Source organism: Conger conger, chromosome 3 (assembly GCF_963514075.1).
Source record: "Conger conger chromosome 3, fConCon1.1, whole genome shotgun sequence".
NCBI classification, from domain to species: Eukaryota; Metazoa; Chordata; class Actinopteri; order Anguilliformes; family Congridae; genus Conger; species Conger conger.
Genome location: NC_083762.1, coordinates 82220469 through 82225468, shown reverse-complemented (window position 1 = coordinate 82225468; position 5000 = coordinate 82220469). Strand labels below are relative to the sequence as shown.

The following is a 5000-nucleotide window of genomic DNA, read 5'->3' as shown; positions in this document are numbered from 1 at the left end:
GGGAGTTCACTCTGACCACAGAGAGAGAGAGAGGGGAGTTCACTCTGACCACAGAGAGAGGAGAGAGTTCACTCTGACCACAGAGAGAGAGAGAGAGAGAGTAGAGTTCACTCTGACCACAGAGAGAGAGAGAGGGGAGTTCACTCTGACCAGAGAGAGAGAGAGAGAGGGGAGTTCACTCTGACCACAGAGAGAGAGAGAGGGGAGTTCACTCTGACCACAGAGAGAGGAGAGAGTTCACTCTGACCACAGAGAGAGAGAGAGAGAGGAGAGTTCACTCTGACCACACAGAGAGAGAGAGGGGAGTTCACTCTGACCACAGAGAGAGAGAGAGAGAGAGAGAGAGGAGAGTTCACTCTGACCACAGAGAGAGAGAGAGAGAGAGAGAGAGAGAGAGAGAGGAGAGTTCACTCTGACCACAGAGAGAGAGAGAGAGAGAGGAGTTCACTCTGATCACAGAGAGAGAGAGAGAGAGGGGAGTTCACTCTGACCACAGAGAGAGAGGGGAGTTCACTCTGACCAGAGAGAGAGAGAGAGAGAGAGAGAGAGAGAGAGGAGAGTTCACTCTGATCACACAGAGAGAGAGAGAGAGTTAATTCTGATCACAGAGAGAGAAGGAGAAAGAAGAAGAGAGAGGATGTACTAAAGCCAAACTAAACCGGAGCCAGCATTGAGTTCAAAAAGAGCAAAACTGACAAGCATACATTCCAACACACACATGCACACAATCCCCTCTCACGCTGAGTTTCCTATTCTAGAACAAGCTGATCGGCAGCTGGCTGCACAAACACTCTCTGGATTCACCTTCAGACCACCTGGCGACCACAGAAACTCCAGCAGCCAGCGTGTGTCTGAGGCTGTGGAGTTAATCGTGACCGCTGTGCACTGTTATGAGAAAAAGTGATTTAAAATGAGATGAAAGACATGAAGAACATGGTGAATGTGTGACCATGAGGGCTCATGTGATGTGTGGCTGACTGCTTTTCATCTCTGAATCAGGTGCGCTCGCTCCAGTGTTTTATAATCTGGACGCTGTATGAGAGGGAATGGCTGAGTATTTTACATTGCGAATTAAAAAGATGCAATTTGAAATATGTGGAAAGTCATGTGCTAATGAATAGTTTTGAGGTTTTGACCTCTCCTGACTCGCTGACACCAGCGCTGGGAGGAAAGAGGAAAGAGGAAAATAGAGAAGAAGAAGAAGCTGAGCACTGCGGCTTCTGGGTGAAATACTGACTGGGTGAAATACTGACTGGGTGAAATACTGACCGAGTGACCGGCCGCGGGGGGCGCCAAGTTTCAGCGCTTGGGAGAGACCCGCCACATATACGGACCGCTGCCCGCAAAAATATGCAGTAGACTGTTTCTGCTTTAATGTTTAACATGAAAAGGAGTGAAAACACGCTTTAAAAGCCTTTGGAATTAAATTATAGCGGGCAGGCGTGGCTGGTTTACGTTAGGGCTAAAATAACCTCACGTAGGGTCTCTCACCTCCCTGACATGTCTGTAGCTTCTCCAGTAATCATGTGGAAAGTATCCACAGCTGCGTTGACCTGCCTGAGCAAACAGCCGAGGCAGGAAGGAGAACCTGTGGCCATCAGCAGGCCTACAGGCACATAATGAAGCAACAGCAGCCACAGTGTAAACATTATCCATGGCGCACATAATGAAGCAACAGCAGCCACAGTGTAAACATTATCCATGGCGCTCAAAGAGCCACTGGAGAAGTGTGGAGAAACTGTCACAGCTTGATAACGGCTGTATAACACTATGTATATATATATATATATACATATATATATACTCGTTACGTTTGCATATGAACTCATCCCCACTGCTAATAGAAATTACTGTGGTCTACAACGGATAATTGCACATGTCAAGAATATTGTCCGTTCTGACATTCAGCGTCCCTAGGCAACGCACAAGGACACCCAATAACAGCTTTGCGGTCATGTGACGCGGTAAACTATCATTGGACAGACTCACACACAGGGCGTGTCGGCCAGGTGTTTACCTGCCTGGTGAAGAAGATGGCACACCTGTGCTGTGCAGTGCGTGGTTGAGGAATATTGAGGATTGGATTGGCCAAGGTCTCCTTCATCTGATTGGACGAGGTGGGCGATCTGATGGGTGACATTTTGGGGCAGGTGGCTGGAGGTTAGAGTGCACTGCTCCACCCTCATCACTGCCTAATGCTAGAATTTTTTATGTTTATTTCAGAGGAAGTGTATCGTTAAGGGGAAACGTATCCCATTTCTGTTGAAATTCTAATGGATCTTCTTGATGTGCAGTGAGAACGGAGAATGTCTGGTGCGGAGTGTGTGCTGAAATGTCTCTCTCGCTCGACAGCAACTGCAGAAATGCGGTCAGAGGAGGAGACAGCCGCCGCAGTGCTGCTCAGTCCGAAACACAGCTACAGGCACTGCCTCAGTCACAGAACGTTCTGGAGCCTAATACCACCGCAGGGCTGCAGTCCTGCCAAAGACCGACAGGCATCAGTACATGTTCATGAAGCCCAGCAGGCTTGTGATGTCGCTGACACCTGGTGCCAAGCAAAGCAAAGCTCATTTCCTGTTTTTCTGAGGACTGGGAATCTGTGGGGGATGCAGCTACAGGAGCTCGTCAGGAGCCTGGGACAGGTCAGCCATGGGTCTGCCGTGAAATTCAGAATAACATCACATTACCGAGAAATGAGCCATCATCTTTACACCAGCCGCACAACGTCACCTCAGCCCCAAGGCCTGTCCTGTCCTGTCCCAGGACATGATGTGTACGAGTATGGTATGGCAGCCTTTGATCTTACCAATACTGAATAAAACTAAAAACTAAAAAGTTACTGATGACCTAATATTAATCTCTACACTCCCATTCCCGCGTCTGTTCCCCCACACACAGATATATGTTCACACACACACACACACACACACACACACAGATCCATCACCAACACACACACACACACACACACACACACAGATACATCACCAACACACACACACACAGATCCATCACCAACACACACACACACACACACACACACACAGATCCATCACCAACACACACACACTGATACACACACACACACACACACTCTCTCTCACACACACACACACACACACACACACTGATACACACATTCTCTCTCACACACACACTCTCACACACACACACACACTCACACACACACACTCTCTCACACACACACACACACACACACACACTCTCACACAGACACACACACACACACACACACTCTCTCACACACACACACACATATGCAGGCCCTGGATAAATACAGCTGAATAACGGAATGGAATTTTACAAAGAAAACAAAGTGTGGGTCAGTTTAAATGGTGGGGTGTGTCCAGAGGAATGCTCCTTAACACCCCCAGGGCAAAACACAATGCCCCCAGGGCAAAACACAACGCCCCCAGGGCAAAACACAACGCCCCCAGGGCAAAACACAACGCCCCAGGTACGTTACGAGCTGGGCTCCCCACCGTATTCGTAGGCTAGGAGCTGGGGTCGGCAGCCATTTTAAAGCCCCTTCCAATGGGAAAGTTGTTCTGCGGTGCGGTTATAATTAAGCAATACCTGACATGGCAAACTAGCTAAATTAACTTAACTGACAAAACAAACACAAAGCTAAATACATTGCCTTCCCGAATCACTTTTAATCTCAAATGAAAAGTCACAGTTCAGTGGGGAAGAAAATAAACAAAGCATCCAGTTCAGAGCCCATCTTCCACATTTTTCCCCTTGGATGAATTTAAATATACCGCCCTGCTAATTAGACACATGTAGCCAAGTACCCATAACGAGTCTGCTACTCATTACCACAAATATGAAACATTCAACATTCTTATTCTGCTGTAGTCCAGGGGGTATATCAGGAAGAAGGAATATTGAGTTAGCTGGACAACTGCACTAACTGAGTAAAACCCAGAACAGCATATTTGAAATGGTTCTGGGTTTTACTCAGTGCAATTATCCAGCTAACTAAGTAATCCTGCTTTGTGGGTTTTACTCAGTGCAGTTATCCAGCTAACTCAGTAATCCTGCTCTGTGGGTTTTACTCAATGCAGTTATCCAGCTAACTCAGTAATCCTGCTCTGTGGGTTTTACTCAGTGCAGTTATCCAGCAAACTCAATAATCCTGCTCTGTGGGTTTTACTCAGTGCAGTTATCCAGCTAACTCAGTAATCCTGCTTTGTGGGTTTTACTCAGTGCAGTTATCCAGCTAACTCAGTAATCCTGCTTTGTGGGTTTTACTCAGTGCAGTTATCCAGCAAACTCAATAATCCTGCTCTGTGATATTCCCTCCCAAGTCATTTGCAGTAAGTACTGCTTGTGTATACTGGGGCTACTGGTCTAGTTCTACCATGTTAATGTAAGAGATGAACTCAGATGTCCAGCATACATGTGTGTCTCAAACCTAATTTCTGTGTGAAATAAAAACATTCAGACTTTACTGAGACCCAGGAAATGAGCATGGTTTACTTTTACTGTCCAACTGCACAGAACAGGAGGGGCCTGTAACCATGGCAGCACACAGGTGGTTGTGGGAGGTCCGTCCAATCACGGCGCTGTCACCAGGGAGCAGGAGAGCGATTTCAGTTCTACATCACCCAGGCTTATTTCCCTTGTTTCAGTATCGTCTCAGTCTATATTCTCTGGCCATCAGTTCAGACATTTCAAACTGTTTCCCTGCACAATGTACCAGCTGAGTGTGTCTATGCATAATGGGCCTCATTTAAAAAACCCCCAAAAAAACAATAATGTGTGCACAACATTTTTAATTACCATAAATATGTGTGTGTGAGTGTGTGTATGAGTGAGTGTGTGCGTGTATGTGTGAGTGTGTGGTGTATGTGTGTGAGTGTATGTATGCGTGTGGTGTATGTGTGTGTGTTGGTGTGTGGTGTGTGAGTGTGGTGTATGTGTGTGTGTGAGTATGTGTGTATATGTGTGTGTGTGTGTATGAGAGAGAGAGATCA

General features: G+C 46.8%; 1 long non-coding RNA gene across 1 annotated transcript in view; it reads left to right on the top strand.

Moving 5' to 3' along the window:
- Positions 1–2729, top strand: part of LOC133123286 (uncharacterized) — a 9115-nt gene extending 6386 nt beyond the window's left edge. Inside the window, exon 3 of the long non-coding RNA XR_009708224.1 lies at positions 2353–2729. This is a non-coding gene — a long non-coding RNA (uncharacterized LOC133123286). The remainder of the gene's footprint in view (positions 1–2352) is intronic.
- The last annotated feature ends 2271 nt before the right edge of the window (positions 2730–5000 follow it).